Below are 24,039 nucleotides of genomic sequence, written 5' to 3'. Positions count from 1 at the left end.
CTCATGCCAAGGAAAATTGAGGGATTTGTTCAAAGTCACATTACTAAGAATGCTGGGGCTGCCATGATAGTAACCAGATCTTTTGTTTGCCAGTTTGCCACATCCCAGCCTCAGTATCTTCATCCATAAAATTGGGATAAAAATAGCATCTGCTCCCATAGTTGTGGTACAGATAAAATCAGACTATACATATATATATATATACACATACACACATATAAGTGCTTTGCAAACAAAATACCAAACCAGAGCTAGTTATTAACTATTAAAGGGGGCATTTAGTCTATTGGAAAAACAAACAAGTAGGGGATATTTTTTTTTCTGGGTTTACTGTGGGATTTATTCTTTTTTTTTAAATTTTATTTAGTCAATTTAGAACATTATTCCTTGGTTACAAGAATCATATTCTTTCCCTCTCTCCCCTCCCCCTGCCCTTCCCATAACCAACACGCAGAACCTATTTCCATGTTGTTGATGTTTGCACTAGAATGATCATTTATAGTCTACATCCCCAGCCATATTCTAGGGGACATATTTTAGCTTTAATCCTTGCTCTGCTGCTGACTATCTGTCTGTGACCTCAGGAGAATGATTAGTTTCTCCAGCCCTTGCTTTTCTTTCTCAATGGTAAAATGGGGAGAATAATGCACATCTTACCTACTTCTTGGGGTGGTTATGAAGATAAGACTAAGGAGACCACATGAGGCAGGATGGTACAATGAATAGTGAGCTGGCCTCTAAGTCAGGAACATTTGGGTTCACGTCCCACTACTCAGATGGGTCTAAGTCTTCATGACTCCATTTGGGGGTTTTCTTGGGAAAGATGCTGGAGTGGTTTGCCATTTCCTTTTCCAGGTTACTTCACAGATAAGGAACTGAGGCAAACAGGGTTAAGTGACTTGCCCAGGGTCGTATGTCACACAGGAATGATTTGCCATCCCTTCTCCAGCTCATTTTACAGGTGAGAAAACTGAAGCAAAAAAGATTAGATGACTTGCTCAGGCTCACACAGCTAGGAAGTATATGAGGCTGGATTTGAACTCAGAGTCTTTCTGACTCAAGACCTGGCACCTCTATCCATTGGGCCACCTTGCTGCTCCAATCTTACCTAACTAGATGTTAAACTCTGTATCTGTGCTATTAAAGGACTAGAAGTGAGGCTAATTCCCTTTGAATTCATCTCCCTGGGATGACAGAGTGATGATTTTCCCACCCTAGTTAAACGATTCTGAATCATGGACCTAGAAGTTTGCTTAATTTGTCTCTCTCTATTAGAGGAGTTTTGAGTAGTGGCTCACATACAGGCCACCCAGGAAGAGGTGGGTTCAAATCCAGCCTGTGACACATACTGATTATGTGCCTATAGGAAAGTTTCACTTCATAGGAAAGGTCAGATCTCTTTTAGGCAACTCTAAGATGCTAAGATGCAGCAAGGATGCAAACCTGTAATCTCTAAGAGAATCTTTTCATCCAGGAATTCCATATACCAATTAAACCACATGTCCAGTCCCTATTTCTTTGTGAGAGTAACAGACAGCTACTTGAAGTATTATTTTGGCATAAGAAAAAGAAGATTGGAGAGTCCAAACATCTAAAAGACCTAAGTTCTGTTCCCAGCCCTGAAGCAAGCAACTTTTGTCAGTCCTTGGCATTGGAGACTAATGTCTCTTCAGTGGTCAAGGGACTTAGTCCTCATTTTAAGATTCCTGATGGGTGAAGAGAATTTTCTGGATCGACCTTTTGGCAGACAAAACATTCATCAAGTCAGGAGGGAGAATGAGAAATCCCCTAAAGGTTTAGTCATCTTGACCTAAAGAGGTCAAACTCTGACTAAGTAGGATTCTGGCTTATTAAAGTTAACCATTAGAAAACCACCAGGGGAGATCAAGAGAACTACCTCCCAGGCTAGGACTGAACAGGTCCCTTCTGTCTAAACCTCACCTTCTGAAGGAGACGGACCTCCCTCCATCACACTCGCAGAAGGTATGTGAGGCTGGAGTCTTGCATCTGAAGATGGCAGAATCCCAGTGGATAATAAATTTGGAGGAGTTGGGCTGGCTGAAGAAACTGGCCGTAAATAAAACAATGATTATGTATACCAAAGGGAATTTTACTAAGTATGAGATCATTTGGGTTGGGCTGGTCTTTAATGATAATGCATATTATCTATATCAAGGGACTTATAAGGGAGCATTCCTTTGGTATCCTCTTGAGCTCCCTCTGTGACTGAGGGGGCACCTCCCCTTCTAGAGCTTCTCCTAAAATGTTTGGGACAGGATAACGCTTATTCACACCAGACCAGATTTAGGAAGCCTTCTCTTTAAAAACTTGGTTTTTTAAAAATTTATGATTTTAATAATTATCAACAAAAGCAACAAAGGAACTAAAACAAGTCTTACCTTCAAACTATGAGCCTTTAATAAGACTGAGTCAAATGAATGAATGAACAACAAGCAGAGAAAATGGATTTGTTCTGAGCTCCTTTCTAGGCTTCGTCAGAGTTCTGCTTCATTAAATTCAGTTTTCCTTCCTTCTTTCTTTCCTTTAATATATGTAAAGGGGGATTAGGGAAGGTTGTGGTGAACTGTCGTGATCTACAAGCCTTCTACTCTTCTCTGACTAGTCTATGTCCTTGGACACTTCTAGAGAGACAGGTAAAAGGACTTTGAGCTGGCGTGTGACAGAGCAAACCCTTCAGAGTTTCTTGCTCTCCTCCCCACTAGTCCACATTATTTGGTAATGGGGTAGAGGGCTGTGTCAGCTAAGGAAAATCTCAGAGCAGCTGAGGGGCTGGAGGAGGGGGTACCAGGGGGTAGGGAGGGATACTATTGTCTACCCTCCATTGTATATACACATAGTTCTAGTCAGAGTGGGTATAGTTGTAGCTCAGTTAATTTTACTCTGCATGATCTATTTTGTTCAGTCACTTCAGTAATGTCTGACTCTTTGTGACCCCATTTAGGGTTTTCTTGACAAAAATAATGGAGTGGTCTACCATTTCCTTCTCAAGCTCCTTTTATAGATGAAGAAGCTGAGGCAAACAGGGTTAAGGGTCTTGCCCAGGGTCACACAGCTAATAAGTGCCTGAGGTCAGATTTGAACTCAGGTCTTCCTAACTTTAGACCAAGTATTCTACCCACTGTATCACCTAGATTCACTAACTCTAATGAAACCCTACCACACATCTATAATAGTCAGTACTAGGTCTATGCCTTGATGTTTTCTGGGTTGAAAAAAATCTTTAAAAAATAATTTTGAATCTTGTCTACATCAAAACACAAGCAAAAATCCCACAAGAAGAAAATATGAGATCCTTCATTGACTTATCATTTATCCTCCAAAAATAGTTTGATATCTTCTGAGATTTGGTCAGCTCTTGATCATTCAGGGGTTGATAGTGAACCATCTACCCTGTTTATTTCACCTTTTCCCCTTTCTGTTCACTTCTCAGTCACTCTGTTATTCTTCTACCATTAAAGGGCAAGCAAAGAAAGAAAAATAATAATTCAAACCAATCATCTGATCTTGGCTAACAATTTTGTGAGGAACAGAGAATGAGGTTGGAGTTTTTGGAGTGTCTTCTTCCTTTCCTATTTATTCTCAGCCTTTTCACTAGATCCTTCTTTATAAGCCTTCAAAAATACACAAATCTCTCCCTTATTTTGAAAGGAGAGCAAAGAAATCTTTCCCAGACCCTTCTGCCCATTTGAGCTATTATTGCGCCTATTTCTTTGTTTTCTTTCACTGTCAGACTTCCCCAAGAAATAAATCGTATTGTATTCTCTGCCTCCATTTTTTTTACCACTCATTCCCTTAACTGCTTGTAATTCCTTTCCACCCAGAATACCACAAAAGTTTTCTCTCAAAGGTCACCAATGATCACTGTATTGGCAGATACACTGGTCTGTTCCCTGTTCTATTCTCCTTGAATCTCTTTGCTGCATTTTGTATGTTGACCCTTTCCTTTTTGAAATTCTCTTCTCCATATAATTCTACTCTTTTTTTATCCCTGCCCCTTCTTTCTCTATTTTTTTTGGCTTGTTCCTTCTCCCACCTCTTACCTTGTCCAAGGCCCAATTCCTGACTGTCCTCTTTTAAATTTTTTCTTCTATGTTTCCTTCTGTCTCTCCCTCTGCCTCTTCTTCTTTTTCTTCTTCTTCTACATCTCTCTCTCTCTCTCTGTCTCCCCTCCCTTTTCCTTTCCTCTAAGTCCATGATAGTAAAATTATGACACACATGCCAGAGTTCATTACTAGAAAGCCAAAGAGATTCAGGTGGAACTGTTCCCTTCCTTCTCTCCACCACATCTATGTATATTTTTGTCACTTCACCTGCCCTTCTGTCCAGCAGGGCTAAGGTGGGCAGCTCACAGGTGGCAGAGCTGGAGGAGAGCAGAAAGCTCTGACCACTCTCCTCCCCCTCTCCACATACAGGACATTCCTCACTTCACCCACCCCTCTGCCCAGAAGCCTTATGGGATACTTTCTCCTTCCCCTGGGGTAAGGGATAGGGCATGATACTTGGTGTGGGGAGAGTGGAGGCATGGCATGTGGTCTCTAAAATGTTTGCCATCACTGTTTCTAGGTCCTAGCTCCATGGTTTCAACTGCATACTTGCCTTTTTCATTTGGAATTCATATCATCTTAAACTGAACAGATCTAGAATCAAATGTCATTTTTTTCCACAAAACTATCTACCCTATCTCAACTCACTTCTCCAACAATAGTATCACCATTCACTCAGTCATCCATGTTCTTCATTTCCCATATTTAGTTAGTCACCAAACCTAAGTCCTGTCAATTTTTCCTTCAAATGGGGACTGGTTTATAAACCACAACTTTTTGCCAAGAAAACCCCAAAAGAGTTGAATACAACTTAAAAAATTACAGAGCAACAAAATATATAAATGAAGAGATAGAAAACATTGTGAGCTATAAAATGGATAATTTTGAACGTGTTAAATTAAAAGGGGTTTATACAAATAAAACCAATGTAGCCAAGATCAGAAGGAAAGCAGTAAGTTGGGGAAAATTTTTTATAGACTATCCTGGATAGAGGTCTCATATCCAAAATATATAGAGAAATTTGTTATATTCATGAGAATGTGAGTCACTCCACAATTAATGATCAAAAGATATGAACAGTTTTCAAAGCTACATAAAACTATGAAAAATGCTATAAATCATTATTGATTGGAGAAATGCAAATCAAAAGAACTTTGTGATATCTCACACCTATAATATTAGCTAAAATGATAAAAGGGCAAAATGATACATGTTGGAGGAGATGTGGAAAAATAGGGACAATAACACTCTTTTGGTGAATTGAACTGATTCAATCATTTTGGAGAAAAGTCTGGAGTTATACCCAAAGAGTTATAAAACTGTATATACCTTTGGACCCATCAATACCACTATTAGGTTTATTTTCTAAGGCAAACAGGGAAAAAAGGAAAAGAGCTTATATGTTCTAAAATATTTATAGCAGCTCTCTTTGTGGTAGCAGAGAACTGGACCATCAGTTGGGGAATGGCTAAATAAGTTGTGGTATTTAATTGTGATAGGGTACTACTGTACTGTAAGAAATGACAAACAGGTTAGTTTTTTAAAAAACCACAGAAAGGCCTACATAAAATTATAAACTGTGAAACAAGCAGAACCAAGAAAACATTGTTTATAGCAATTGAGATATTGTTTGAAGAATGACTAATGTATGTCTATCTTCAGAGAACTAATTGATAAATAGAAATAAGCAAGATAGTTTTATATGTATACATATGTATTTATGTCAAATTATGCCTTTATATCAAATAATGGAAGAAGAGAGGGAGTTATGTGGGTTTTTAAAATGTGACAAATAACTAAACAAACAAACAAACAAATAAATAAATGAGAGATCATGAAGTGTGAATTGCTACCATAGTGGATGGACAGATGACCTTGGCATTAGGGAGCTCTGGGTTCAAGTCTTGGCTCTGATATAGATTGACTGTATGACACTGAACAATTCATTTAAACTCTCTGTGCCCCAATGATCTATTTATTTAGGATTATAAGGTATTGAGCAGGTGTTGAGCTGCATTGGTAAAGGGAACTCTGTCATTAGGAGTACCCTACGAAACTGGGTAGTGCAATGGATAGGATGTATGCCTGGAATCAGGAAGACTCAACTTCATTAGTTCAAATCTGGCCTCAGATACTTTCTAGCTGTGTGACTGGGAAAGTCACTTAATTCTATTTGCCTTGGTTTCCTCATCTGTAAAATCAGCTGGAAAAGGAAGTGGCAAGTCACTCCAGTATCTTTGCCAAGACAACCCCAAATGGGGTCACAAAGAATCTTACGTGACTGAAAACAACTGAACAAATGGAAATGAAATCACAGATTAGAATGCCTAAGTACCAGCTCCCCCAAATGAATGTAAAAGGAGTGTTATTATGTAGAAATGAATGACATGTACGAAGAAAATAAGACTTGCATAAGGGGAAGCAAGGTAAAATATATGGCTAGTAAGTGTCTAAAAGTGGATTTGAACGCAGGAAGATAAATATCTTCCTGATTCCAAGCCCAGTGCTCTATCCACTGCACCACCTAACTGCCCATAGTAACAAGAGGTATCAATAAAAGCTATTTCATTCTTTCCCTTTATAGTATCTTTTGATGAATATTTTCATTTTCATTCTCACTGCAATGACTGTCATAGGTAGTTTGGTGGTACACAATGAATCTAATGCTAGCCTGGCGTCAGGAAGATCCCTTATATGTAACATGTAACATGCATGAATGAGAATAGCATGTTCATGGAAGGGAAAGGAAGGGAAAAGGAAAAGAAGAGGAAAAAACAATTTTGTCAACTCTCTTTGCAGCTGTTGGTAGATTTAGCCCTTAATGTAACAAATTCTGGCCGTGTTTACTCATATTATCTAGAATTTTCCAGGAAAGAGAGAATCATAACACCTAATTCTGGGGTAGGTTATTGTGAGAATTAAATAAGATAACACATGTAAAATGCTTTGCAAACCTTAAAAAGCTTACAAAAATGCTGTTATGGTTGTTGTCCCTCTCTCCTGGATTGTATTATCTACTTGATTTGAGGCTCTTCCTTCCTCCAATCTGGCCTGCAAAACCAACCATCATTAAACCCAACTTTCCTCAATGTACTCCCTATTCAAAGATTTTCCCTACCGTATCAATTTCTAAATCCTTAGCTGGTTTTCAAGGCCATCTACAATATGGCTCTGCTCCTCCCATCCAGTTTTCTCCTTACTATTCCCCAGTGGACATCCTCTGTTCTAATCAGGCTTGTTGTTCCATGAACATGCCATTCTCATTCACACACCAACAAAACGAACCTCAAATTCTCAGGGGCAAGAGAAAGGGAAGGGAGTTTGGTATTGTTGTCCTTGGCCAAACTTCTGCAATTCATTTGAAAATGTTGGTCAAGCAAGAGCCTGACTCATTTTATTCATTCTTTGGCCATTTTATCTCAAAATAAGGGGAAAAAAATAGGCCATTTAAAGAGACTCCAAAGTGGACTGATGAGGGGATTTTTCTTTCCAAAAATAAAATTGTTTTCTCTTTTTACAAAGTCACTTATGTTGAGTAAGAAAAGATTCTTAAAAAAATATTGCTGACCTAAAATTAAGTTCCATAGAATAAACTGGATTGTGGGGTTAGGTTTTTTTTTTTTTGTAATTTATGTAACTTAATTTTCGTCTATACAGAACTAACAATCTGTTCTTTTCCGAATATAAATTGGCTGTCTGGAATCTGTGTAGCCTGTAATGATGATGTGTTGCATATTTCTCTTTCAATTCATGGGCGTCATGCATTGTATAACATTACCTCATACACTGTAACTATCCTCTGTCACATGTAAGATACATAAAATACATCATCAATGTCCCCCAAGATAGCAGGGCCATCCAATTCCAATTAATTTACTTTACAGACTGTTTCTAGTTCTTGTACTAGAACATATAAACCATCAGGAATGAAAAGTCAACTTAAATGTTTGAAGGTCTTATTGAGGCAAAGCATAATGTCTGGCTGGTTAATTTTCCATTTCCTGCATTTCCTGCCCAGAGCTGGGTGATTCTCTTTTTGAGATCATTCGTGAGGAATTTCGAGACCAACATTAAAATATGGCTTCTCTTTCTTTCTAATTTATTTTCCCATAATGAATTAGTATTCAAAGAAGATCTTAACCACGGAGTTGGAAAGCAGATAAACACCTGCTTAGAACTGATAGTCTTAAAGAGGACTAAGTGACTTACTTAGGGTCACATAGCCAAATTTGGCACTTGAACCCTGCTCATCCCAACTCCAAGGCCATTTTTAGGTTGTAAGATTTTTTAAGGAAAAGATAATCTTTTGCTTCTTTTCATATCCCCAGTGCTTAACACAGTGCCCAGAACAGAGTAGATGTTCCTTCATTCATATACTTCTTTTGTTCTTGATTCCTCATTTGTAAAATTGGGGGCTGTGTTATATGGCCTGTAAGGTCTATTCTAACTCCAAATCTATGATTCTTATGATTCTTACTCCTTTTGCTGATATTGAAGGATGCAATGCTTTTTCTTCTATTAGAATCTAGATGAAAAATGGCCTCTGTTCCCTTGAAAAAAACAAGAACTCTTGACTGGGGAGTTTTAATCAGAAAAAAATGGAGGAGAAGACCCTTCCAGGGACACATGGCCATTCTTGCTTCCTAAAGGATTTTCTCCCCCCTTTATCTGGTTGGAGCTCTTGAGCCACATTTGGTTTTTGTATCCAAGTCTAAAATCACTTGCCTATGGCTAAATTAATCAGTCTTCCTGGAATCTGGAATGGAAACAGATTTCACCATCTTATCCTAGGTGACCAGTCAGCCTGGTATCCATCCCAGATCAGGATTACTAGTTCCAGCAGGAAGTCATCCAATTTCAGGACAGGAAGTCTTGTTCCTTCCCAGCAAAGTGAGAGCCTGGGGAAGAAGGGAAAAGGAAGGGAAGAGGAAAAAACAAGTTTTGTCAACTCTCTTTGCAACTGTTAGGGGGTAGATTTAGCCCTTAATGTAACAAATTCTGGCCATGTTTACTCATTGTATTATCTAGAATTTTCCAGGAAAGATATTAGATTTCTGACTCAGTTTTTTAGAAAGTTGTGGTATTATAGTTTTTTGACATTTGATTGACATTGAAGGATCCTGTTCTCCTAACTTCCCTGATTGATGAAATTTGAAGTTGTGAAAATAGTACATCAAAAGTGGTTGGTTTGTTTTCCCCACTTAGATTTGTTTTTGTGGGTTTGTGTTTTGAGACCAGATTGATATAGGGGTTGTTGTTAGCTAGACTAAACATAGGAATTTATTTGGGATGGGAGTTAGGGAACAAGGCTAACACTTTACAGTAATCTCAGGCTATGTAAACAGCATATATTTCTCTTTGTACTTTTCTCCCTCTTCTCTCCTCACTCATTCCTACTCTAATTCCAAATTATTTAACCTGAAGAATCTTATTTAAATATGACTCCAAAGCAACTAACAGCTATGGTGATGAGATGAGAAGTTCCAGCAGTCAGAGGACCTGGGTTTCAACCCTGTTTCTACTGTTTTATGTGACCTCTGGGCCTTGGATTCTTCACTGGTAAAGTGAAAAGTTAGTTCCACGATCCTATATTATTATGATTAGATGACTTCTGATGTTCTTCGTATTTCTTTCTTTTTCAAATCTTTACCTTCTGTCTCAGTGGCTAGGCAATCTGAGTTAAATGATTTGCCCAGGCTCACACAGCTTGGAAGTGTCCAAGGCTAGATTTGAACCCAGGTCTTGACTACAGTCTGTGCAACTTAGCTGTCCTTGACCTTTCTTTTACTAAATCTGTAATCCTTTGAATTGAAATCACACCTTTCCCAACAAAACCAGCATCTCTTCGACCTTCCTTTGTCCCAAACCAACCCCTTTCCCACCTTTCTTGTTCCTGTGTATGATATGCTACCATCATTCTTCCACATACTCAGGTATAAAGTGTTCTCCTCCTCCCATGTCTGATCAGTTACATCAAATGATTTCTTCCTTTAAAATCTCTCTCATTTGGGTATATAAAATTTGGGTACAAAGTATAGGCTATTTTCAGCCAGAAAAAAACACAACAACATAGCTTATTGTAACTTTTTCAATCCCACTCTAGGACACCAACTTTTTTTTTTTTAAATATATTTTATTTGATCATTTCCAAGCATTATTCGTTAAAGACATAGATCATTTTCTTTTCCTCCCCCCCACCCCCCATAGCTGACGCGTAAGTCCACTGGGCATTAGATGTTTTCTTGATTTGAACCCATTGCTTTGTTGATAGTATTTGCATTAGAGTGTTCATTTAAAGTCTATCCTCTGTCATGTCCCCTCAACCTCTGTATTCAGGCAGTTGCTTTTCCTCGGTGTTTCCACTCCCATAGTTTATCCTTTGCTTATGAATGGTGTTTTTTTTTCTCCTGGATCCCTGAAAGTTGTTCAGGGACATTACACCGCCATTAATGGAGAAGTCCATTACGTTCGATTATACCACAGTGTATTAGTCTCTGTGTACAATGTTCTCCTAGTTCTGCTCCTCTCGCTCTGCATCACTTCCTGGAGGTTGTTCCAGTCTCCATGGAACTTCTCCACTTTATTATTCCTTTGAGCACAATAGTATTCCATCACCAACATATACCACAGTTTGTTCAGCCATTCCCCAATTGATGGGCATCCCCTCGTTTTCCAGTTTTGGGCCACCACAAAGAGCGCAGCTATGAATATTTTTGTACAAGTCTTTGTGTAGGACACCAACTTTTGTAAATAATAATATCTTACTTAAGTGCTTTAAGGTTTTCCAAATACTTTACTCTCAGAACATAGGATTTGGAATTAGAAGCCCTGGGTTCAAATTCTTCCTCTGTTACTTATTACCTGTGTGAGCTTGAGCAAATCACTTAGTCTCATTGAGCCTCAGTTTCATCCTCTAAAGAATGAAAGGGTTGAATTTGATGTTTTTTAAGATCACTTTCAGCTCTAAATCTATCATTGTATAATCTTATGGAATAGATGGCATACATGTTATCCCCCACTTACAAAGGAACAAAATTTACAAAGGAAAAAAAGTTTAGACTCAGAAGTTAAGCATGTTGCCTAAGGTCCCAGAGCAATAATTTGAATCTAGGTCCTTTGATTTCTAAACTGGACCCATCCCACCATTTGTATCCCATATAGTCATCCACCAGGATAGCCATCCTAATGTGGAGACCTTGCCATCTATGCTACCTCCCCATTCCCAATAACCAAATCAATAATTTCAGTGGTACTAGAAAGAGTATGAGAATCTACTGTCCAGTCACAATCTCTGGGAGTGTCTAGAACTAAACTCTCTTTGGTCAGTATTATCTGATATGTGTTGCAATCCTCTATTTTAGAATCTAGGTTTCTTGTAACATCTCTTTTTGAGGTGGCAAAGAACTGGAAACTGAAGGAATGTCCATTATGGGGAATGGCTAAACAAGTTGTGGTATATACTTGTAATGGAATACTATTGTGCTATAAGAAATGACAAACAAAATGATCACAAAAATGCTTGGAAAGACTTTTATAAAGTGAGGCAAAGTGAATCGAGCAGAACCAGAAGAAGGGAACATTGTACACAGTAATAACAATAGCATACAATGGTCAACAATGTAAGGATCTGGGAGAACTCTAAGGGACTAATGACAAAAAAGGATACCTATCCTCTGCCACAGAAGGAGCTGATGGAGTCTGAGTGCAGACTGAAGCATTTTATTCTTCACTTTATTTGCTAAATGCATTTTTCTCTAGTATAAGTGAAATGCATCTTCTTTCACAATGTGGCAAATTTGGAAATGTGTTATATGATAACACATGTATAGTTTATGTCATAATTTCTGCCATTTTGGGGATGGGGGAGGGTGGGAGGAAGGGAATATGAATAACAAAATGTCAGATAATGATTGTTGAAAATCCTGGGAAAAGAATAAAAATTTTTTTAAAGACTTAAAAAAAGGATATAATGTCAAGGACTGTCTCACATATATTTTTATATCTGGCTTCTAAAACCTTTTACAAACTAGTCCCTTTCCTACTATTTCAGTCCTCTTAGACCTTACTCCTCTCCACCCTCCCCACATGTACTCTGTGAACCAGTGACCTAGCTTTCTTGTTGTTTTTCTAACAAGACAATCCATCTCCAGACTCCAAGAATTTTCATTGACTGTTCCTCATGCCTAGAATTTTCTGCTTTATCACCTCTTCTCTGGTTCCATTCAAGACTCAGCTAAAGAATCATCTTCTACAAGAAACCCTTTCTAGTCCTCCTCATTCTTGATGCCTTCCTTCTGACATAATCTCTAATTTATCCTTTATCGATCTTGATTGCCCATTGTTGTTTGTCTTGGATTCCCCCATTAAATTTTGAGTTTCTTAAGAACAGGGGCTGTAATTTTTATTTTTTTCTTTGTGTCCTTAGCACTTATGATGCCTGGACCAGTAGAGCTGCTTAATAAATGCTAATTTGACTGACTGACTCGACAGAAACCTAGCTCTGTGGCTTGACAAATATTTGTTGTTGGATAAACTCTGGGAATGATGATGGCAATGATGATGGTTGATGATGATATGGCCTCTGGGTCCTCTATGATCTCTAAGGAGCTCTTCTGTGATCTTTGGGGTTTCAAGTTATTTTTATATCATTTGAGGAGCTCAGGCCATGAGTTGTATTCCTAAACTATGCTGCTTGCCAAACCTACTTTATCTTGCAGGATTATTATTTGGCTATGGTAATAATAGCTGACAGTTGTACAGAACGTTAAGGTTTAAAAAATACTTTCTATATACTTTTCTATTTGCATCTTTCAACAACCCCATGATGTAGGTATTACAAGTATTATTATCCTTATTTTCCAGAAGCAGAAACTGAGATTCAGAAAGTTTCAATGAATTGCCTGTGATCACATAGGTAAGTAAGTATCAGGGGCAGGATCTCTCCTCACTCCCAGTCCAAGAGTCTTTCCATTGCCAATAGAACAACAATAGCCTCTCTCTTTTTTCAGTTGAATTTTTATTGATGTCTTTTGTATGCCATCACATTCATTTTGAAATATATCCTTCTCTCTGCCCCTTTCCTACTCCTGAAATATCCTTTTTTTAAAGCCCTTACCTTCTGTCTTAGAATCAATAGGGTGTACAGTATATTTGTTCCAAGGCAGAAGAGTGATGAGGGCTAGGCAATGGGGGTTACGTGGCATGCCCAGGATCATACAGCTAGAAAGAGTCAGATTTGGACCCAGGGCTTTACTTCTCTAGGCCTGGTTCTCAATCTACTGAGTCACCTAGCTGCCCCCAAACATCCTTTTAATAAGGATTATTTTAAAAAGAAACAGGAAAAAGGTTTCATGAAATCAGTTGTGCCTAATGCCGTATGTAATATTCTGCATGCATAGTCCTTTGTCTCTGCCATGAAAGGGCAGGGAGTTCATTTCTTCAACTTTTCTCTGGGGCTAGAATTGATCATTATAATTATACAGCTTTCAATTTCACTATTGTTGTTCATCACTATGTATATTATTTTCCTGATTCTACTAACTTCATTCTGCATCAGTTCACATTAGTTTTCTTATTCTTCTCTGAATTCTTAATATTCAAAATTTCTTATGGCATGTAACATTTATCAATCATAATTTATTTAGTCATACCTCATGAGATCCATGGGTGTATGTTTTGTTTCCAATTCTAAATTAACATGAAATATTGTTTTACAATTTTTGATAGCCATGGGATACATTTGGAATACTTTAAGATATATTCTTTCTTTGACCTCCTTGGCTTATATACTTAGTAGTGGGCACTCTGCCTCTAAAGGTATGGGCATCTAGTCACCTTTTATTTTAGTTCAATTCCACATTGCTCTCTAGAATAGTTCACTCACCAATGGGACTATTAAAATCTTATGTCACCTTTGCCAGTTTATTAGGTGTCAGGTAAAATTTCAGGTTTGTTTTATTCACACTCATCATATTATTAATGATTTGATGCAGTTGTTCATATAGCTCTTCTGGCAATTCTTTTGTTCACTGGGGACACAACATATGCACTCAAGATTGGCTTGGAATCTTATATACTTATATATATTTCTTTTATATTTTAAAAATCAGATCCTTATGAAGCATTTAATGCAATGATTTTTCCCATTCTACAGTTTCCCTTTTTTTCCTAGCTACACTGATTTTGTTTGTGGGAAAACTTTTCAATTTTATGTCATCAGTATTTTCTATTTGATTTTTTTTATTAAAACAGTAGTATTGGGGCAGCTGGGTAGCTCAGTGGATTGAGATATAGGCCTAGAGATGGGAGGTCCTAGGTTCAAATCTGGCCTCAGACACTTCCTAACTGTGTGACCCTGGGCAAGTCACTTGACCCTCATTGCCTAGCCCTTACCACTCTTCTGCCTTGGAACCACACACAGTATTAATTCCAAGATGGAAGGTAAGGGTTTAAAACAACAACAACAACAACAACAACAACAACAACAACAACAAACCAGTAGTATTTCTGGAATACTCAACATAAAACACAAGAGAAGAGCATTTAATGAAACTGGTGAGTCACACATATCTGGGCTACCCTTCACTCCCCTTTTTTCTCATTACTGACTATGCATTCAAGCTTCTTTTTTAGAGAATTAACTATGAACCATGGATCAATCCTTCCAGAACCAAATAATTTGTTCCTTTGAAGGGAAAGGTAGGAGTTATTGAGAGAAAAATTGGTAGAATCTCAGAGTTGGAAGGGTACCCAACCCATATGTAGACAGGAATTCCTTCTCCAATAAAGCAGCTCATTATAGCTTCATATACCCCTGTTTTTAGGAACTTTTTTCCTGACATCAATGCTCCTCTGTGACTTTTACTTGTAGGAAACTTCATCAGAAAATATTTAGGGGGTAAATTAAAATGCTTTTAGAAAATTTGAACAGATTAGACTGATACCCATTAGCAGTTTGCTGGATTGTCTTTATTCAGTGGATCAAGCTATTAAACCATGAAACGTAGAACACTTCCCTATTCCCTAGTTGTATTCTAGAAATCCCTGAGAAACTCTTGAATGTGGTCCTATACTTATGACCATTAAGCAAGCAAAAATTTTAATTTAGGTTCAAGCTAGTGTTGTTAACACAGAAATAGGCAGCTTACCCTGTGCATATGTGACTTTAAAAACCAGAAATTGGAACTTTAGTCTTAAGAAAAATTAACACTAATGGAGTTGTCCTTTGACACTGGGATGAGACTATTTTAACACTTCAGTGTGAGATGTCTCTTATTATATCTTATTTACCTAAAGACAAGTGACTCTAGCCTCTGATGGCCCTGGGTAAATACCCTCCCTCTTTGAACTTCCTTTTCCTTATCTGTTAAAGAGGAATAATAAAAATAATACTTGAATTGCCTACTTCACAGGGTTATTGTGAGACTCAAATAAAATAATCTCTCTGAAAGTACTTCATAAGCTATTATTAGCATTCCCAACCATGAATTTGAAACACCCAAAGGCATTTCTAATTATTGCAAGGGATATCATGAACTTCTCAAAACATAATTCACTTTAATGTTTTAAATGAGCATATATTATCCAGCACCTTAGGCAAGGAAGAAGACAAAGATGTTATTAAATCAATGAGGTGGCAAAAGTCCTCCAAAGGGTGGAAATCACTGGTCTTAGAACTTGATCATGCTTTTCCATTGGGTTTTCTCATGGCAGTTCCACTAACTATATATCTTTGTTGCTTAACCAGTTTTGGTTAAACACCATTAGGATACAACTAGTGGAATTATAGAATCTTGCAGATGGGTGGGTCTTGGGAATGTGCAGGTCATGTAGTTGGATCAATGAGGCCCAGTGAGCGGAAGTTACTTACCTGAGGTCAATAAGTTAAATTAATAAGCAGTTATTACGTGTCCACTATATGCTGGCCACTGTGCTAAGCACTAGAGTTATAAAGAAAAGGGTTATTTTAAATTCCTTCTCTCTAGAAGTTCATAATCTAATAGGGGAGATAGCATGCAAAAAACCATGTGTAAACAAGATATATGGGATAAAGAAGAGGTAATCTCAGCAAAAAAGCATTAAGATTAAAATGGACTGGGAAGATCTTGCAGAAGGTGGGATTTTACTTTAGCCTTTAAAGCCATAGAAGCCAGTAGGGGGAGATGAGGAAAAAGAACTTTCTGGGGAGAGCCAATGAAAATGCCTGGGGATGCAAGATGGAACCTCTTGGAAGAAGAATAAATTAAAGTCAGAGTTACTGGATCTCAAAGTTCTTGGAGGGAAATAAGGGCAACCAGTGGGTTGGTGGATCAGGCTACTCAAATATAAAGGAATTTTTTGGTGCACAGATTTTGCAGACCAAAAGGTTTGAGCTGTGTTTGTCTAAAGAGAGAACTTGCCTGTCTAGAACAGGCAAGATTAATAAGATAATAACTCATCTAGAAATGTAAATTAAGTTAGACACTAGAATTTTGCCTCAGAGCATTGGGTTAAGAGGTCAAGGAATTTAGAAAGCCCCCACCCATCCCTACTTCAGGTAGTAATAACAGTTAGTAAGAATAATTAGTTAAAATAGGAGTATTCATTTGGGAGCTGGGATGAGCTTTTCTTTGCCCATCCTTAGCCCCCCCAAAGAAGAAGCATTTCTTTGTGAATGTCCTGGATCTGATGTAGGACAAAAACATCCAATTAGGGCTCTGAAAATGAGTGAGAGAAATAATAGAAAAACCTTCATTCTCTCTCATTCCCTCGGATAGCTATCAAATACAGCTGTTTCTGGGATCCACCCCTCCTAGCACGCACAGCCAACAGTTGAGAAGATGAATCAGTGTCCCCTGCCTCTGGAAGCCAAACCCAATTACCATAGTCTGAGGGTGAATAGACCAACTCCTTGGGAAGTTTAGTTCCTTCCACAGCCCCCAAGGGGCTTTCCAGTGCTCAAAGTGGAGTCCAAGGGGTATGAGTGTGTTCTCTTAGTCTGATGAGAGTTTGTAAGTACTCATTGTTGAGTGCAAAATCACAACTGTGTTTGCTCTCACTCGGGAACTAATCAGGAATGAACTCCCTTTTGTCTAGGGTGGGGGGAACCCCATATAATTCCAAGTTTCTGAGCCTTTGGCAAAGAGGAGCTGGCCCATTTGTCAAGGAAAGTGGAAAAAATTTCCTTTTTCCAGGCTAACGGACTCAAGTGGAGAGGGTAGGGTTCTTTTCAGTGGGGCATCCTCTTGAGTTCATTCCAGGGGGTATTCTCATGTTTCTCAGGATCCAGTCTGTTCAAGGGGGAAAAAAGACCACAGGGGTACTTCTGAGTTGTGTCCCAGACAATCCTGAGAGGAGAGCTGAGTCATACTGGAATCCCCTGAATCTTCTTCATCACCTCTTCTTTTCTTCTAATTCCCACCCTAAGACATACATATATGCATACACACACCAAATGTAGTGTTCCAAAGCTGAAAAGAGCCAAGTGTCTATTCTATTTTAATTCTCTTGCAAATCTGTGACGCTAAATCTGATCAAGTCAGTCCTAATGAGGATTTTTCTTGGTTTATCCTTTTAGAGATCAAATCCCTTCTTAACTAAAAAGCTATGTTAATTGTTCCAGTAAAGGCTCTTTCTAGGACTTTTAAGCCTACTCTCCTATAGCAGAGCTAGAACCAGGGTGAGGCAAGTAGAGCTTTGTCTCAGGTCCAGACAAATCTAGGGATCATCAAATTGTAATACCAAATTGATAAGAAAGGGGCAGGATAGGCAATATATTGGAGTCTGCATTGAATATGGTTGGTCTCCTACTGTCCTTCACAAGGGACTGGGGAAATCTGAGCCCAGCATCTCTTCCCTCAGCTTGCCCATGCTATTTCATTCCCTTCTGTCTCACCCTTATTCCCAAACAAGTGGAGGTGATACTATTCAAGCACCACAAATACTTTGTCTGGATTGAGTGATCACCCAAGTTTCAGATAGGTTCCAAGTTCTACTCACCTTTTGTTAGCCTCTTCTTGGAGCCAGGCCTCACTGAGCATCAGCATGAAAAGGGAGAAATGGGTACATAGGATGAACAGAGGCAGAGATGATGTGGGAGAGGAGAGAGGACAGTGACAGAATTTCTCTCCCAATATCCTTGTTCCTCTCCCTCATCATTTTGGATAGTCAATATGATCTAACCAGTGCCTAGTTAGTAGGAGTAATTAAATTAGAATGTTATCTTCTGCTATCTCTCCCTTTTACAGTCAAGCTCCTAAAAATAATTTTTAAAAAGTCCATTGCTTCCTTTCTTCTCATTCATTGTCAACCTTTTGCAATCATTTCTGACATCACCACTCAGATGAAACTGTTTTCTCCAAGGTTACCAACAATTGCTTAATAGCTAAATTCCATTGCCTTTTCTCAGGCCTCATCCTTCTTGACCTTTTTGTAGCATTTGGCATTGCTGAATGCCACTTCTTGTTGGATGCTCCACCCTGCTCATGACTCTTCTGTCTTTTGCTTTTCCTCCTATCCCTCTAACTTCCCTTCAGTCTTTGTTCCTGGATCCTCATCTAAGCCCTAAACTTTCCCAAGTTCTATGTATCTCAGGCCCTCTTCTCTCCCCATGCCTTCTGTCAATTATCTCATCAGTTCCATTTGGTTCAATGATTATCATTTTATAGCTGATTCTCAGATCTATATATCCAAGTCTCATCTTTCTCCTGACCTCCAGTCTCCATCACCAAATGCTTTTTGGACATTTCCTGTGAAGGTCCATTTGAACTTCATTATTCTGTAAGATGAAATTAACTTGGAAATTCACACTTCCTCAGCACCCTCTGTCCTTGGAGTCTCTCCCTCCTTCTGGTTGGAAAGGGTGGGGTGGACATCTGGGAACTCTTCCCAGATCCTTCAGCATTTGGGGGAAGCACCCAGGGAATTCAACTGACCATTTCCCACCAACTGATTTCTTAGACTTCATCATCTCCAGAAATTCATCATTCTTCAAGAAATAACTCATACACTCTCACTCCTCAGATCATTTCCCACTCTGGCTGCAGGACTCCATCAGTCCCCTCACTGGGTAACCTCTTCTTCCTAGCCCTCTCCCAACTTTTCAGACTTTTTATGCACTGTCTTCTTCATTAAACTATAAGTTCCTTGAAGGTAGGAACAATTTGTGACTGGCACATTAAAGGTGCTTAATAAATGCTTATTGTCTCTGCCTCTGCCTCTGCCCCTTAGGCATTTCAAAATCTTCATGTTCAAAATGAAAATCATTATCTCCCCCCACCTTGCTCCAGATTCCTCTATTTTAGTTGAAAGTATCATCATCCTTCCATTACTCAAGTTAGCAGTACTGCTGTCATTCTTGTTGCTATTCTCATCACCCCCTCCAATAACTAATCCATCATCAAGACTTGCTAACTCTATCTTTACATTTCTCATGTGTTCCCTTTTCTCAACTTACTTGGACACCATCCAGTTTAAAAACCTCACCACCTCTCTCCTTGATTCCCAAGTTGGATTCCTGGCTCTAAGCCTCTCCTCTCTTTAATCCATCCTCCACTCAGTTGCCCACATCTTCCTAAAACACAAGTTTATTCGGGCTACTGTCTTCCTCAAGAAGCATCAGTGGCTCATTTTTTTGCCTTTAGGATAAAGGACAAACTCCCCAGGTTCACAGTTAATGTACTTCAATAACTAGGGTCAGTTTATCTTCTCAGGTTTTTTACATTATTCCCCTTCTTACACTATCTTTCAACCTATACTTACCATTCAATCAAACATATCCATAATTTTTGCCATTTGTCCCCAATGTTTGGAATGCACTCCTTCCTCAGCTCTGCTTCCTCAAATTCAAGACTTGAGTCATTTGCTACATCTTTTAGAAAGCCTTTTCTAATTCCCCTAGTTAGTTGTTGGTTCTCCTTAAACTGCCTTCTATAGACTTACCTGTTTTCATGTGGTTTTCCCCTAGGAAAGTATATGTTCTTTGAGGAGGACAGTTGCCATTATCTCCCCATTATCTAGGTCAATACCTTGCAAGGAGTATTGTCCACAGAGATGAGCTTCTTCCCCTACTTTGTGTCAGTGTTCTGTACTCATTGTCTCCACCCCAACTCCCAACCTTTCCTGCCTCTTCTTCCAGAGGACAAATTCTAGTCTTGGCAGTTTGCAGTAAGGGCTGATTGTTTGCCTGCTCTCTGAACCTAAGCTGCCCAAATCTTATCTATTTTCTTAGAGTTTAGAGTATGTATAACCTAGCCCCTGTTGATCCTGCAGTCATCTCATTGACTATGTAAATTTCTGATACATGGAGGTATTTGCTTGGACCTCAGTAATTTCCTTCCCCATTATGATGAGCTCCCCATTAGATTGTGAACTCCTTGAGGACAGAGGCTGTGTTTTGCCTTTCTTGGTATCCATTGGGATTAACACAGTGGCTGGGATACCATTGTTGTTTGTTCTTCCTTCAAAGAGAATCAATTACATGATGAGGGTTATGTCTTGACTCATGCATGAGATGAATTTAAGTGAGGCAGAGTTGCACAAAGTCATTAACTTCACTCTTTCTTCCAGCTTCACCTCAGTCCAGTGGCAAGACAAAAAAATAGGACAACTAGTTGATGGCCTTGGATATAGTGGATGACTTTGGCATCTTTGATGTATAACCAAGCTTTAAGCATTCCACAGCAACTGCTTCAGTAGCCTTCATGGCTTTCAGAACAAATTGTTCTCTTCTGCTCATTCTGCCAGGGGACATCTTTACATGCTTGGGCAATTAAAGAATGCTTGTTGACTTATAAGGAAAAGAAGGAGCAGGAGTTATTGCAAAGAGGAAGGAAGGGAAGAGAATTGGGATGATCTATCTAAAGACTATAAATAACCTTCCCCCCCAAATCAAGTTGATAACCTACACTATTTAAAACTTCTCTACCTACAAATCTAATTGTGTCCTTGATCAGAACCTATTTCCATGTTGTTGATGTTTGCACTAGGATGAACATTTAGAGTCTACTTCCCAATCATATCCCCCTCCACCCATGTAATCAAGCAGTTGTTTTTCTTTGGTGTTTCTGTTTCCACAGTTTTTCCTCTGGATGTGGATAGTATTCTTTCTCATAGATCCCTCAGAGTTGTTCAGGATCGCTGCATTGCTGCTAGTAGAGAAGTCTATTACATTCAATTGTGCCACAGTGTATCAGTCTCTATGTACAATGTTCTGGTTCTGCTCTTTTCACTCTGCATCAATTCCTGGAGGTCATTCCAGTTCACATGGAATTCCTCCAGTTCATTATTCCTTTGAGCACAATAATATTCCATCACCAACATATACCACAATTTGTTCAGCCATTCCCCAATTGAAGGGCATCCCCTCATTTTCCAATTTTTTGCCACCACAAAGAGTGCAGCTATGAATATTCTTGTACAGGTCTTTTTCCTTATTATATCTTTGGGGTATAAACCCAGTGGCACTTGGATATCTTGAGCAACTCTGTTGGAAATCACTCTATCAGCCATAAAATATACACACAGGGACAGAGGAACTAGCCAGCCATTGGATAAGGGATACAGTCACAAGAGAGGGAGACTAGTCAAACTCACGAGGTCCACCCAAGGAGCTAGACTCACTGTCACCCTTAGCTTCAACTGTTACCAGTCAAAAACCAAGCTCTCACAACCCCAGAATTCTGGAACCTTGCTCTTTGCAGCAGCTCCTCTTTGCAGTAGTTCCTGCTCCTTTTTTAAAATAACATGACCAACTGACTATAGACAGGCACACAAAGCTAAGAGCACTCTAATGGGATGCGGGGGATCAAAATGAACAAAGTCAGCTGGATCAGGACCAGAGTGAGGTAAAGATGGAGTTGAGTCAAGAAGAGAGAGGATGGATTGTCTTCCCTCTCAGTTCTCTCTGACAAACCCCATTCTAGTTGCCTTTCAAGACCTTAACTCCTGTTCCCTCAGAGACCTTGGCCAAACAGGCTTGATACAGTTAGCTTCTTTCTCCCTGGGGAGAGGAATGTCACTTCCCTTCCCCCAAACCTCAAGTCTCTCTCTAAATATGATGGAGTCAGTCATTTGTTCTTATTAAACCTGTTTTATTCTAAGGGAACAAGGCAAGGGACAGGGCAGATGGGTTTAGGAATGAGGCAGAAGGGAAGAGGGAGCAGGGGGTCCCTACAATAACTGAAACCCCTTCTCCCAAAAGTCTGGCAGATCTGGCTTTGTTGATCTGACCCTCTGAGGTCAGTTGGTGAAGAAGTCCTGGATATAATTGCCTTGGTAACTATAAGCAGTCCAGGACTTTAGGGGATCAGGAGGAAATCTTTCTTCTATTGATCAGCTTCCAGTTGAAGACCTATTCGTTAAATTTGTCTTCTTGGGGTATTGGGTCAAACTTTCATGGAAGGAGATGAATGCTGGGTTCAGAGATCTTCCCAGTCCACCTTCCTGGTAGTTTCTCAGAGAGGAGAAGAATCTTTCCAACTGTCCAGACCAGCTCATTTCCTCTCCTTTTCCCAGAATTCTCTCTCCTTCCTGCCTTTCCCCCATTCCTGCAGAATTCTCCAGCTTGCCAGATCTGCTTCTCTCTGTTCTGCTGGTAGATTAAGTTCAGTTCCTTTCTTATAGTAATAATACTAATAACTGATATTGATATCATGTTTTAATATTTGCAAAATTTTAAGCCTCACATTAATGCTGTGAGATAGGTACTACAAACAATATTATTCCCATTTTATATATGAGGAAATTGAGACTCAAAGATATGAAGTGACTTGCCCATAGTCACACAGCTAGTTAGTGTAACGGTCAGGAACAGGATTTGAACCTGTGTCTTCTTCATTCTAAAATCCAATACTATATCATTATGTATTCTTAGAGAAAATAATTTAAGATTTAAAAAATAAGTCCTTACCTTTGGTCTTGGAATCAATATTGCATAACAGTTCCAAGGCAGAAGAGTGAGAAGGGCTAGGCGATGGAGGTTAAGTGACTTTCCCGGGGTCATATGTCTTGAAAGTGTCTGAGGCCAGATTTGAATCCAGGACCTCTTGACTCTAGGACTGGCTTTCCATCTACTAAGCTATCTAGCTATCCCCAATAATTTGAAATCTTAGAAGTGCTTTTATAGAATTATATTAATTTTTAAAGCTTGAAAGAGATCCTGCCAATCTAGAGCAGTCTTTAATTTATTGATGATATAGGTGAATCAACTACTCAGCAAGGATTTATTGTGTCTACAATGTGTAGGGACTGTTCTGAATGAGTTTCACAGGGGTTATTGACCTACTCCAAATCACAGAGCAAGTAAGTGGCAGATTTGGGAAAAGAAACCAGGTCACTCCCAAAGATATGAATTGGCCAAGAAAAGGAAAAGCTTTTCAGAATGGGAAGATAGCATAAACAAAAGCATGACTAGCCAAGGGAGCAAGATATGCTTTAGAAAATGATGGTGGGTCCATTTAGGAGTAAAGAAAGAAGCTTGGAAGCCAGCCTCCTAGAGGGCCAAAGTAGAGACCTTTAGGCTTTATGATCTAAGCAATGTCTTTTGCATAAAATTCATCAAAGGTGTGGATGGAGTGGAAAAGAAGTTGGGCTGATTCCACAATGAGAATAAAGATAAATAGAGGATCAGACTGAGTGTTATACTTGTAGCTGTAAATGATTATAAGAGCCAGAGGAGGGGCAACTAGATGGTTCAGTGGATAGAGATCCAGGCCTGGAGACTAGAGGTCCTGAGTTCAAATTTGACCTCAGATACTGTGTGTCTGGGCAAATCACTTAACCCAAACAACTGCCTGGCTCTTATGGTTCTTCTGCCTTGGATTGGATACTTATCAATTCTAAGACAGAAAGTAAAGGTTTAAAAAAAAGGATCAGATGGTCTTTATTGATTTATGAGGATTTAATGAAATCTGAATTTAGTGATTCAAGAGGATGACACAAAGACCTCTGGTAGGATGAGAACATATGGGTAGGTTATAATTTATACATGTGGAAGAAA

This window comes from Monodelphis domestica, chromosome 1 (genome assembly GCF_027887165.1).
Source record: "Monodelphis domestica isolate mMonDom1 chromosome 1, mMonDom1.pri, whole genome shotgun sequence".
In the NCBI taxonomy this organism is placed as follows: Eukaryota; Metazoa; Chordata; class Mammalia; order Didelphimorphia; family Didelphidae; genus Monodelphis; species Monodelphis domestica.
Note: the sequence above shows the minus strand (reverse complement) of the source record.